This window comes from Heterodontus francisci, chromosome 27 (genome assembly GCF_036365525.1).
Source record: "Heterodontus francisci isolate sHetFra1 chromosome 27, sHetFra1.hap1, whole genome shotgun sequence".
In the NCBI taxonomy this organism is placed as follows: Eukaryota; Metazoa; Chordata; class Chondrichthyes; order Heterodontiformes; family Heterodontidae; genus Heterodontus; species Heterodontus francisci.
Genome location: NC_090397.1, coordinates 8,254,813 through 8,269,832, shown reverse-complemented (window position 1 = coordinate 8,269,832; position 15,020 = coordinate 8,254,813). Strand labels below are relative to the sequence as shown.

Genomic DNA, 15,020 nt, shown 5'->3' with positions numbered 1-15,020 from the left:
AGTATATTGGGGACAATGGTACAGTATATTGGGGATGGGAGGTGGGTGTCCAGTGTATTGGGGATGGAAGATGGGGTACAGTATATTGTGGATGGGAGGTGGGTATACAGTATATTGGGGATGGAAGATGGTTTTACAGTATATTGGGGACAATGGTACAGTGTATTGGGGATGGGAGATGGGTGTACAGTGTATTGGGGATGGAAGATGGGGTACAGTGTATTGGGGATGGAAGATGGGGTACAGTATATTGGGGATGGGAGGTGGGTGTACAGTATATTGGGGATGGAAGATGGTTTTACAGTATATTGGGGATGGGAGATGGGTGTACAGTATATTGGGGACAATAGTATAGTATATTGGGGATGGGAGATGGGTGTACAGTATATTGGGGACAATAGTATAGTATATTGGGGATGGGAGATGGGTGTGCAGTATATTGGGGACAATAGTATAGTATATTGGGGATGGGAGATGGGTGTGCAGTATATTGGGGACAATAGTATAGTATATTGGGGATGGGAGATGGGTGTACAGTATATTGGGGACAATGGTATAGTATATTGGGGATGGGAGATGGGTGTACAGTATATTGGGGACAATGGTATAGTATATTGGGGATGGGAGATGGGTGTACAGGATATTGGGGACAATGGTACAGTATATTGGGGATGGGAGATGGGTGTACAGTGTATTGGGGATGGAAGATGGGGTACAGTATATTGGGGATAGGAGGTGGGTGTACAGTATATTGGGGATGGAAGATGGTTTTACAGTATATTGGGGACAATGGTACAGTATATTGGGGATGGGAGATGGGTGTACAGTGTATTGGGGATGGAAGATGGGGTACAGTATATTGGGGATGGGAGGTGGGTGTACAGTATATTGGGGATGGAAGATGGTTTTACAGTATATTGGGGACAATGGTACAGTATATTGGGGATGGGAGATGGGTGTACAATGTATTGGGGATGGAAGATGGGGTACAGTATATTGGGGATGGGAGGTGGGTGTACAGTATATTGGGGATGGAAGATGGTTTTACAGTATATTGGGGACAATGGTACAGTATATTGGGGATGGGAGATGGGTGTACAGTATATTGGGGATGGAAGATGGTTTTACAGTATATTGGGGACAATGGTACAGTTTATTGGGGATGGGAGATGGGTGTACAGTGTATTGGGGATGGGAGATGGGTGTACAGTATATTGGAGATGAGAGATGGGTGTACAGTATATTGGGGATGGGAGATGGGTGTACAGTATATTGGGGATGGGAGATGGGTGGACAGTATATTGGGGACAATGGTATAGTATATTGGAGATGAGAGATGGGTGTACAGTATATTGGGGATGGGAGATGGGTGTACAGTATATTGGGGACAATGGTATAGTATATTGGGGATGAGAGATGGGTGTACAGTATATTGGGGATGGGAGATGGGTGTACAGTATATTGGGGACAATGGTATAGTATATTGGAGATGGGTGTACAGTATATTGGGGACAATGGTATAGTATATTGGGGATGAGAGATGGGTGTACAATATATTGGGGATGGGAGATGGGTGTACTGTATATTGGGGATGGGAGATGGGTGTACAGTATATTTGGGACAATGGTATAGTATATTGGAGATGAGTGTACAGTATATTGGGGACAATGGTACAGTATTGGGGATGGGAGGTGGGTGTACAGTATATTGGGGATGGGAGGTGAGTGTACAGTAAATTGGGGACAATGGTATAGTATATTGGAGATGGGTGTACAGTATATTGGGGATGAGAGATGGGTGTACAGTATATTGGGGATGGGAGATGGGTGTACAGTATATTGGGGACAATGGTATAGTATATTGGGGATGAGAAATGGGTGTACAGTATATTGGGGATGGAAGATGGGTGTACTGTATATTGGGGACAATGGTACAGTATTATTGGGGATGGGAGGTGGGTGTACAGGATATTGGGGACAATGGTACAGTATATTGGGGATGGGAGATGGGTGTCCAGTACATTGGGGATGGAAGATGGGTGTACAGTATATTGGGGACAATGGTACAGTATATTGGGGATGGGAGATGGGTGTACAGTATATTGGGGACAATGGTACAGTATATTGGGGATGGGAGATGGGTGTACAGTATATTGGGGACAATGGTACAGTATATTGGGGATGGGAGATGGGTGTACAGTATATTGGGGATGGAAGATGGGTGTACAGTATATTGGGGACAATGGTACAGTATATTGGGGATGGGAGATGGGTGTACAGTATATTGGTGACAATGGTACAGTATATTGGACGGGGATACAGTAAATTTAAGGAGGGGAGGTTACAGTATATTGGGAGATGGGTGTACAGTGTATTGGGGGAACGGGGTTACAGTGTATTGGGGACAGGGTACAGTATATTGGGGACGGAGGCTGCAGTATATTGGGGACGGGACAGGGCTACAATATGTTGCGGGACAGGGCTACAGTGTGTTGGGGGGAGAGAGGTGCAGTGTATTGGGGATGGGGTTGCTCTATATTGGGGACGTGGCTACAGTATGTTGGGGACGGGAGTACAGTATATTGGGGGGGAGAGAGATACAGTGTATTGGGGGACGGGGCTGCAGTGTATTGGGGGATGGAGCTACGGCCTATTGGGGATGGGGGTACAGTTTATTGGGGAAGATGTGAACATGTGAATTAGTAGCATAAGTAGGCCATTCGGCCCCTTGAGCCTGCTCTGTTATTTGATATGTTCATGGCTGATTTGATAGTGGTCTCAACTCTATTTTCCTTATAACCTTTGACTCCCTTGTCAATCAAGAATTTATCTTGCTCAGCCTTAAGAATATGCAGTGAACCTGCCTCCACTGCTCTCTGGGGAAGAGAGTTCACAGACTAATGACCCTCTAAGAGAAAAAAATTCTCAACTCCATCTTAAATGGGAGACCCCTAATTTTTAAACTGTCACCTAATTCTAGTCTCTCCGATAAGAGGAAATATCCTCTCAACATTCACCCTGTCAAGCCCCCTCAGGATCTTAAATGTCTCAGTAAGATCACCCCTCATCCTTCTAAACTCCAATGGATACAATCCCAAACTGTCCAATCTTTCCTCATAAGATAACCCCTTCATCCCAGGAATCAGTTGAGTGAACCTTCTTTGAACTGCCTGTAATGCAATTCTATTCTTTCTTAAGAATAAAGAGTCCAAACTGGACACAGTATTCCAGATGTGGTCTCACCAACACCCTGTACAACTGACGAAAATTTCCCTACTTTTATATTCGATTCCCCTTACAATAACGACAACATTTCTTTTGCCTTCCTAATCACTTGCTGTACCTGCATACTAACTCTTTGTGATTCATGTACCAGGACACCCAGATCTCTTTGTACACTGAGTTCTGCCATCTCTCTCCATTTCAGTAGTATACAGTTTTACTGTTCTTCCAGCCAAAGTGGGCAAGTTCATATTTTCCCACATTATACTCCATCTGCCAGATCATTGCCCACTCACTTAACCTATCTATATCCCTTTGCAGATTCCTTATGTCCTCTTCACAACTTACTCTCCGACCTATCTTTGTATCATTAGCAAATTTAGCAACCATAAATTCTGTCCCTTCATCCAAGTCATTGATATAGATTAGGTGACCTGGCTCAGTGAACAGTGCAGGAGGGCATGCCAGAGCAGCACCAGGCAGACATCAAAATGAGGTGTCAACCTAGTGAAGCTACAACACAGGACTACTTGCATGACAAACTGCATAAGCAGCATGCAATAGACAGAGCTAAGTGATCCCATAACCAACGGATCAAATCTAAGCTCTGCAGTCCTGCCACATCCAGCCGTGAATGGTGGTGGACAATTAAACAACTGACAGGAGGAGGTGGCTCCACAAATATCCCCATCCTCAATGATGGGGGAGCCCAGCCCATCAGTGAGAAAGATAAGGCTGAAGCATTTGCAACAATCTTCAGCCAGAAGTGCTGAGTTGATGAACCATCTCGGCCTCCTCCTGAAGTCCCCAGCATCACAGGTGCCAGTCTTCAGCCAGTTTGATTCACTCCGTGTGATATCAAGAAACGACTGAAGGCACTAGATACTGCAAAAGCTATGGGCCCTAACAATATTCCGGCAATAGTACTGAAGACCTGTGCTCCAGAACTTGCTGTGCCCCTAGCCAAGCTGTTCCAGTACAGCTACAACATTGGCATCTACCCTGCAATGTGGAAAATTGCCCAGGTATGTCCTGTACACAAAATGCAGGACAAGTCCAACCCGGCCAATTACCACCCTATCAGTCTACTCTCAATCATCAATAAAGTGATGGAAGATGTCATCGACAGTGTTATCAAGCGGCACTTGCTTAGCAGTAACGCTCAGTTTGTGTTCCACCAGGGCCACTCAGCTCCTGACCTCATTACAGCCTTGGTTCAAACATGGACAAAAGAGCTGAGCTCAAGAGGTGAGGCGAGAGTGACTGCCCTTGACATCAAGGCAGCATTTGACCGAGTATGGCATCAAGGAGCCCTAGCAAAGCTGAGATCAATGGGAATCGGGAAAATTCTCCACTGGTTGGAGTCATACCTAGCACAAAGGAAGATGGTTGTGGTTGTTGGAGGTCAATCATCTGAGCTCCAGGACATCACTGCAGGAGTTCCTCAGGGTAGTGTCCTGGGCCCAATCATCTTCAGCTGCTTCATCAATGACCTTCCTTCAATCATAAGGTCAGAAGTGGGGATGTTCGCTGACGATTGCACAATGTTCAGCACCATTCGCGACTGCTCAGATACTGAAGCAGTCCGTGTAGAAATGCAGCAAGACCTGGACAATATCCAGGCTTGGGCTGATAAGTGGCAAGTAGCATTCATGCCACACAAGTGCCAGGCAATGACCATCTCCAACAAGAGAGAATCTAACCATCTCCCCTTGACATTCAACGGAATTACGATCGCTGAATCCACCACTATCAACATCCTAGGGGCTACCATTGACCAGAAACTGAACTGGAGTAGCCATATAAATACCGTGGCTACAAGAGCAGGTCAGAGGCTAGGAATCCTGAGGCGAGTAACTCACCACCTGACTCCCCAAAGCCTGTCCACCATCTACAAGGCACAAGTCAGGAGTGTGATGGAATACTCTCCACTTGCCTGGACAGGTGCAGCTCCAACAACACTCAAGAAGCTCTACACCATCCAGAACAAAGCAGCCCACTTGATTGGCACCCCATCCACAAACATTCACTCCCTCCGCCACCGACGCACAGTGGCAGCAGTGTGTACCATCTACAAGATGCACTGCAGCAACGCACAAAGGCTCCTTAGACAGCACCTTCCAAACCCGCGACCTCTACCACCTAGAAGGACAAGGGCAGCAGATGCTTGGGAACACCAACACCTGCAAGTTCCCGTCCAAGTCACACACCATCCTGACTTGGAACTATATCGCCGTTCCTTCACTGTCGCTGGGTCAAATTCCAGGAACTCCCTTCCTAACAACACTGTGTGTGTACCTACCTCACATGGACTGCAGCGGTTCAAGAAGGCAGCTCATCACCACCTTCTCAAGGGCAATTAGGGATGGGCAATAAATGCTGGCCTGGTCAGTGACACTCACAAAGAACAAAGGACAGTACAGCACAGGAACAGGCCATTCGGCCCTCCAAGCCTGTGCCGATCTTGATGCCTGCCGAAACTAACACCTTCTGCACTTCCGGGGCCCGTATCCCTCTATTCCCTTCCTATTCATATATTTGTCAAGATGTCTCTTAAACGTCGCTATCGTATCTGCTTCCACCACCTCCCCTTGCAGCAAGTTCCAGGCACTCAGCACCCTCTGTGTAAAAAACTTGCCTCACACATCCCATGAATGAATATTAAAAAAATGATGAATAGTTGAGGCCCCAGCACTGACCCCTGTGGTACTCCATTAGTTACACTTGCCAACCTGAAAATGCCCCAGTTATGCCTACTCTCTGTTTCCTGTTAGCTAACCAATCCTCTACCATGCTAATATGTTACCCCCTACATCATGAGCTCTTACTTTGTGTAGTAACCTTTGATGTGGCATCTTATCAAATGCCTCTTGGAAATCCAAGTACACCAGATTGACAGGCTCCCCTTTATCCACGTTGCTTGTTACTTCCTCAAAGAACTCTAATAAATTAGTCAAACATGATTTTCCTTTCACAAAACTATATTGACTCTGCCTGATCACATAAAGAGTTTCTAAGTGCCTTGCTATAACCTCCTCAATAATAGATTCTAGCATCTTCCCTATGACAAATATTAGGCTAACTGGCCTGTAGTTTCCTCCTTTCTGTCTCCCTCCTTCCTTGAATAGATGAGTTGCAGTGGCTGTTTTCCAATTTGATGGAACCTTTCCAGAATCTAGGGAATTTTGGAAAATCACAATCAATGCATCTACTAGGGAAGGGTGGGGGGGTACCATATATTGGGGATGAGGGGTACCATATATTGGGGATGAGGGGTACAGATATTGGGGGAGTGGGTATCTTATATTGGGAATGGGATACAGCATATTGGAGTTGGGGGGGTTTACAGTATATGGGGATGGGCGTACAGTACATTTGGATGGGGAATGTGGGTACAGTCTATTCGGGATGGGGTACAGTGTATTGGAGATAGGTGACGTGTACCGTCTATGGGGAATGGGGGTACAATCGATTTGGGATAGGGGATGGAGGTATGTGTATATTGGGGATGAGAATGAGGTACAGTATATTTGGAACGGGGTACTGTAAATTGGGGATGAGGAATGGGGATACAGTATATTGGGAATGGGGAATGGGGGTACAATATATCAGGAAGGGGATACAGTATATTGGGGATGGGAACGGGGGTACAGTATATTGGGGATGGGGAGACAGTATACAGGGGATGGGGAATGGGGGTACAGTATATCGGGGGTGGGGATACAGTATTTTGGGAATGGGGAATGGGGGTACAGTATATTGGGGATGGAGAATGGGGGTACAGTATATCGAGGATGGGGATACAGTATATTGGGGATGGGGAACGGGGGTACGGTATATTGGGGATGGGGATACAGTATATCGAGGATGGGGATACTGTATATCGGGGATGGGGAATGGGGGTACAGTATATCGGGGATGGTGAATGGGGGTACAGTATATCGGGGATGGTGAATGGGGATACAGTATATCGGGGATGGTGAATGGGGGTACAGTATATTGGGGATGGGGAATGGGGGTACAGTATATCGAGGATGGGGATGCAGTATATCGGGGATAGTGAATGGGGATACAGCATATCGGGGATAGGGATACAGTATATCGGGGATGGGGAATGGGGGTACAGTATATCGGGGATGGTGAATGGGGATACAGTATATTGTGGATGGTGAATGGGGATACAGTATATCGGGGATGGTGAATGGGGGTACAGTATATCGGGGATGGGGGTACAGTATATCAGGGATGGTGAATGGGGATACAGTATATTGGGGATGGTGAATGGGGGTACAGTATATCGGGGATGGGGGTACAGTATATCGGAGATGGTGAATGGGGATACAGTATATTGGGGATGTTGAATGGGGGTACAGTATATCGGGGATGGTGAATGGGGGTACAGTATATCGGGGATGGGGATACAGTATATCGGGGATGGTGAATGGGGGTACAGTATATCGGGGATGGTGAATGGGGGTACAGTATATTTGGAACGGGGTACTGTAAATCGGAAATGAAGAATGGGGATACAGTATATTGGGGATGGGTAATGGGGGTACAATATATCAGGAAGGGGATACAGTATATTGGGGATGGGGAACGGGGGTACAGTATATTGGGGATGGGGAATGGGGGTACAGTATATCGAGGATGTGGATACAGTATATTGGGGATGGGGAACGGGGGTACAGTATATTGGGGATGGGGAATGGGGGTACAGTATATCGAGGATGGGGATACAGTATATCGGGGATGGGGAATGGAGGTACAGTATATCGGGGATGATGAATGGGGATACAGTTTATCGGGGATGGTGAATGGGGGTACAGTATATCGGGGATGGTGAATGGGGGTACAGTATATCTGGAATGAGGGTACAGTATATCGGGGGTGGGGAATGGGGGTACAGTATATCGGGATGGGGATACAGTATATCGGGGATGGGGAATGGGGGTACAGTATATCGGGGATGGTGAATGGGGGTACAGTATATCGGGGATGGTGAATGGGGGTACAGTATATCGGGGATTGGGATACAGTATATCGGGGATGGGGAATGGGGGTACAGTATATCGGGGATGGTGAATGGGGATACAGTTTATCGGGGATGGTGAATGGGGGTACAGTATATCGGGGATGGTGAATTGGGGTACAGTATATCGGGGGTGGTGAATGGGAATACAGTATATCGGGGATGGGGAATGGGGATACAGTTTATCGGGGATGGTGAATGGGGGTACAGTATATCTGGGATGGTGAATGGAGATACAGTATATGGGGAATGGGGATACAGTATATCGGGGATGGTGAATGGGGGTACAGTATATCGGGGGTGGTGAATGGGGGTACAGTATATCGGGAGTGGTGAATGGGGGTACAGTATATCGGGGAGGGTGAATGGGGATACAGTATATCGGGGATAGGGATACAGTATATCGGGGATGGGGAATGGGGGTACAGTATATTGGGGATGGTGAATGGGGATACAGTATATTGGGGATGGGGAATGGGGGTACAGTATATTGGGGATGGGGAATGGGGGTACAGTATATCGGGGGTGGTGAATGGGGGTACAGTATATAGGGGGTGGTGAATGGGGGTTCAGTATATCGGGGATGGGGAATGGGGGTCCAGTATATCGGGGGTGGTGAATGGGGATACAGTATATCGGAGATGGGGAATGGGGGTGCAGTATATCGGGGATGGGGAATGGGGGTACAGTATATCGGGGATGGGGAATGGGGGTACAGTATATCGGGGATGGGGAATGGGGGTACAGTATATCGGGGATGGGGAATGGGGGTACAGTATATCGGGGGTGGTGAATGGGGATACAGTATATCGGGGGGTGGTGAATGGGGATACAGTATATCGGGGGTGGTAAATGTGGGTTCAGTATATCGGGGATGGGGAATGGGGGTTCAGTATATCAGGTGTGGTGAATGGGGATACAGTATATCGGGAGTGGTGAATGGGGATACAGTATATCGGGGATGGGGAATGGGGGTACAGTATATCGGGGGTGGTGAATGGGGATACAGTATATCGGGGATGGGGATTGGGGGTTCAGTATATCGGGGATGGGGAATGGGGGTATAGTATATCGGGGATGGGGAATGGGGGTGCAGTATATCGGGGATGGGGAATGGGGGTACAGTATATCGGGGGTGGTGAATGGGGATACAGTATATCGGGAGTGGTGATTGGGGATACAGTATATCGGGGATGGGGAATGGGGGTACAGTATATCGGGGATGGGGAATGGGGGTACAGTATATCGGGGATGGGGAATGGGGGTGCAGTATATCGGGGATGGGGAATGGAGGTGCAGTATATCGGGGGTGGTGAATGGGGATACAGTATATCGGGGATGGGGAATGGGGGTACAGTATATCGGGGATGGGGAATGGGGGTACAGTATATCGGGGATGGGGAATGGGGGTGCAGTATATCGGGGATGGGGAATGGGGGTACAGTATATCGGGTGGTGAATGGGGGTTCAGTATATCGGGAATGGGGGTACAGTATATCGGGGGTGGTGAATGGGGATACAGTATATCGGGGGTGGTGAATGGGGATACAGTATATCGGGGATGGGGAATGGGGGTATAGTATATCGGGGGTGGGGAATGGGGGTGCAGTATATCGGGGGTGGGGAATGGGGGTGCAGTATATCGGGGGTGGTGAATGGGGGTACAGTATATCGGGGGTGGGGAATGGGGGTACAGTATATCGGGGGTGGGGAATGGGGGTACAGTATATCGGGGGTGGGGAATGGGGGTACAGTATATCGGGGGTGGTGAATGGGGGTACAGTATATCGGGGGTGGGGAATGGGGGTGCAGTATATCGGGGATGGGGAATGGGGGTACAGTATATCGGGGTGGTGAATGGGGATACAGTATATCGGGGATGGGGAATGGGGATACAGTATATCGGGGATGGGGAATGGGGGTACAGTATATCGGGGATGGGGAATGGGGGTACAGTATATCGGGGATGGGGAATGGGGGTGCAGTATATCGGGGATGGGGAATGGGGGTACAGTATATCGGGGGTGGTGAATGGGGGTTCAGTATATCGGGAATGGGGGTACAGTATATCGGGGGTGGTGAATGGGGATACAGTATATCGGGGGTGGTGAATGGGGGTTCAGTATATCGGGGATGGGGAATGGGGGTTCAGTATATCGGGGGTGGTGAATGGGGATACAGTATATCGGGGATGGGGAATGGGGGTTCAGTATATCGGGGGTGGTGAATGGGGGTACAGTATATCGGGGGTGGTGAATGGGGATACAGTATATCGGGGATGGGGAATGGGGGTACAGTATATCGGGAGTGGTGAATGGGGATACAGTATATCGGGGATGGGGAATGGGGGTACAGTATATCGGGGGTGGTGAATGGGGATACAGTATATCGGGAGTGGTGAATGGGGATACAGTATATCGGGGATGGGGAATGGGGGTTCAGTATATCGGGGGTGGTGAATGGGGGTACAGTATATCGGGGGTGGTGAATGGGGATACAGTATATCGGGGATGGGGAATGGGGGTACAGTATATCGGGAGTGGTTGAATGGGGATACAGTATATCGGGGATGGGGAATGGGGGTACAGTATATCGGGGGTGGTGAATGGGGATACAGTATATCGGGGATGGGGAATGGGGGTACAGTATATCGGGGGTGGTGAATGGGGATACAGTATATCGGGGATGGGGAATGGGGGTGCAGTATATCGGGAGTGGTGAATGGGGATACAGTATATTGGGAGTGGTGAATGGGGATACAGTATATCGGGGATGGGGAATGGGGGTACAGTATATCGGGGATGGGGAATGGGGATACAGTATATCGGGGATGGGGAATGGGGGTACAGTATATCGGGGATGGGGAATGGGGGTGCAGTATATCGGGGATGGGGAATGGGGGTACAGTATATCGGGGATGGGGAATGGGGATACAGTATATCGGGGATGGGGAATGGGGGTACAGTATATCGGGGATGGGGAATGGGGGTGCAGTATATCGGGGATGGGGAATGGGGGTACAGTATATCGGGGGTGGTGAATGGGGGTTCAGTATATCGGGAATGGGGGTACAGTATATCGGGGGTGGTGAATGGGGATACAGTATATCGGGGGTGGTGAATGGGGGTTCAGTATATCGGGGATGGGGAATGGGGGTTCAGTATATCGGGGGTGGTGAATGGGGATACAGTATATCGGGGATGGGGAATGGGGGTTCAGTATATCGGGGGTGGTGAATGGGGGTACAGTATATCGGGGGTGGTGAATGGGGATACAGTATATCGGGGATGGGGAATGGGGGTACAGTATATCGGGAGTGGTGAATGGGGATACAGTATATCGGGGATGGGGAATGGGGGTACAGTATATCGGGGGTGGTGAATGGGGATACAGTATATCGGGAGTGGTGAATGGGGATACAGTATATCGGGGATGGGGAATGGGGGTTCAGTATATCGGGGGTGGTGAATGGGGGTACAGTATATCGGGGGTGGTGAATGGGGATACAGTATATCGGGGATGGGGAATGGGGGTACAGTATATCGGGAGTGGTTGAATGGGGATACAGTATATCGGGGATGGGGAATGGGGGTACAGTATATCGGGGGTGGTGAATGGGGATACAGTATATCGGGGATGGGGAATGGGGGTACAGTATATCGGGGGTGGTGAATGGGGATACAGTATATCGGGGATGGGGAATGGGGGTGCAGTATATCGGGAGTGGTGAATGGGGATACAGTATATTGGGAGTGGTGAATGGGGATACAGTATATCGGGGATGGGGAATGGGGGTACAGTATATCGGGGGTGGTGAATGGGGATACAGTATATCGGGGATGGGGAATGGGGGTGCAGTATATCGGGAGTGGTGAATGGGGATACAGTATATCGGGGATGCGGAATGGGGGTACAGTATATCGGGGGTGGGGAATGGGGGTACAGTATATCGGGGATGAGGAATGGGGATACAGTATATCGGGGATGGGGAATGGGGGTGCAGTATATCGGGGGTGGTGAATGGGGATACAGTATATCGGGGATGGGGAATGGGGGTGCAGTATATCGGGAGTGGTGAATGTGGATACAGTATATCGGGGATGCGGAATGGGGGTACAGTATATCGGGGGTGGGGAATGGGGGTACAGTATATCGGGGATGAGGAATGGGGGTGCAGTATATCGGGAGTGGTGAATGGGGATACAGTATATCGGGAGTGGTGAATGGGGATACAGTATATCGGGGATGGGGAATGGGGGTACAGTATATCGGGGATGGGGAATGGGGGTGCAGTATATCGGGAGTGGTGAATGGGGATACAGTATATCGGGGATGCGGAATGGGGGTACAGTATATCGGGGGTGGGGAATGGGGGTACAGTATATCGGGGATGAGGAATGGGGATACAGTATATCGGGGATGGGGAATGGGGGTGCAGTATATCGGGGATGGGGAATGGGGGTACAGTATATCGGGGATGGGGAATGGGGGTACAGTATATCGGGGATGGGGAATGGGGGTACAGTATATCGGGGGTGGGGAATGGGGGTACAGTATATCGGGGATGAGGAATGGGGATACAGTATATCGGGGATGGGGAATGGGGGTGCAGTATATCGGGGATGGGGAATGGGGGTACAGTATATCGGGGATGGGGAATGGGGGTACAGTATATCGGGGATGGGGAATGGGGGTACAGTATATCGGGGATGAGGAATGGGGGTGCAGTATATCGGGGATGGGGAATGGGGGTACAGTATATCGGGGATGGGGAATGGGGGTACAGTATATCGGGGATGGGGAATGGGGGTACAGTATATCGGGGATGGGGAATGGGGGTACAGTATATGGGAGATGAGTTAATTTTGGATGTGAGCCTGCTTCTGCACATGCCAACAGGAATGAAATTCACTGCTGATCCTCCAGACGGTGAGTTACTAATTTTGGCATTGTGCTTTGGTTATTCCCCACAAGGGGGAGGAATAAATCAAAGGGGGAGTTCTTTCCTCATCAGCCATTAACATTTCATCATAATTTGGTGGAGCTTTGTTAGATCCTGGGAGTAGTTTAGTCACATACCCTGTCAGTCACATAAGGTGGATCAAGGCCTGGAAAAGGGCCTGTTTCTGTGCTGTATAACTCTATGACTCTAAAAGAGAGAGGGAGACGCATCTTTCAGGCGGAGTCTGAGCTCCAAAGAAAAAGAGAACTTGATGGTTTCCTTGCTTTGTACATCAGTTACACCTTCCCGCCTTATCCCCGTATCCCTTAATTCCCTGTGTGTCCAAACATCTATTGATCTCAGCCTTAAATATAATCAATGAATGGAGCATCCACAACCCTCTGGGGTAGAGAATTCCAAAGATTCACAATGCTTTGAGTGAAGAAATGTCTCCTTATCTCAGTCTTGAATGAATGGCCCCTTATTCTGAGACTGTGACCCCATGTTCTTGATTCCACTATTGGGGAAACCGCCTCTCAGCATCCAGCCAGTCAAACCCATGCAAAATGTCATGTTTCAATGAGATTTGCTGCCCTCTGCTGTCTGCCTTAAGTCACTGGGTGAGTGACTGGAGGTAATGTAACACAGCAGCAGAGGGGAGTTCTTGTAGTGATTGTTTTTTTGAAAACTAATAGTTGCAATCTTGAAAATAGATCACATTCAAACAGAAACCTTTCTTCAGGTGAGATTCTTTAACCTCTGAGTGAATAGAAAAGTGTATGATATAATGTGCTGTCAAAAACGTTAATATTAAGGTAGGGCTGAAGGCAGGTCTTCCTCAGAAATGTGAGAGCTAAAAATCATTTCCAATTTAACCTTTTCACTGCCATACTTCTATTTAAACTCCAATCATTTATTAAAACCTAAATAGAATGAAATATTCTTAAAACTAGCAAACTGAAGAAAAAGTTCTGAGCAAATAGATTAGAATATAGTTCTAGAGAAACTGAAAAGCTTGTTATGTAATAATGACCCAGCCCAGATGCTGAAATGGGTGTTGGTCTTGGTGCAGGAGGTTAGCATTGGTTCCAGGGTTCAAACCCAGCTCCAGTTTGATAAACGTGTCCTCTATGTGCTGCTGTAAGGGTCATTGTGTGAAATGACTGTGGGCAGGCTCAGACCCTCTGGTGGGTCCGTGGCCCTACAGCATATAACTGGCATTGATTGGCAATCTCACTCAGTGGCTAGTGTGCGAAATAGAAAAGAATGCCAAACGGGTGACTGGGACTAGGGGGGCTTTAACCTCTTCTATCTGTGCTGTACCTCACCTGGGAGTGCTTAATGCTGACACTTACTCCTCACCTTGATAGACACAGAAGAAAGCTCCAAAGTGACCTGCCTTCCTTTTCATTTGGAAATCCAAAATTACTCTCTGCAGTTTTTATTCATTTGCAGGATGTGGACATCATTGGCCAGGCCAGCATTTGTTGCCCATCACTCATTGCCCTTGAAACAACTGAATGGTTTCATTTCATAGGCCATTTCAAAGGGCAGTTAAGAGTCACCCACATTGCTGTGGGTCTGGAGTCACATGTAGGCCAGGTCGGGTAAGGACGGCAGATTTCCTTCCCTAAAGGACATTAGTGAACCAGTTAGGTTTTTAAGACAATCCGCTGGTTTCATGGTCATCATTACTGAGACCATCTTTTTATTCCAGATTTATTTAATTAATTGTATTTAAATTCCCCAGCTGCCCTGTTGGGATTTGCACTCCTGTCTCCAAGTCCAGGCCTCTAGATTACTACTCCAGTAACATAACTACTAT

At 48.3% G+C, this 15,020-nt stretch overlaps 1 protein-coding gene across 3 annotated transcripts in view; it reads left to right on the top strand.

Annotated features, from left to right (window-relative positions):
• elk3 (ETS transcription factor ELK3) overlaps positions 1-15,020 on the top strand; it is a 120,736-nt gene that overhangs the window by 86,483 nt on the left and 19,233 nt on the right. The gene's annotated exons all lie outside the window — the stretch shown is intronic.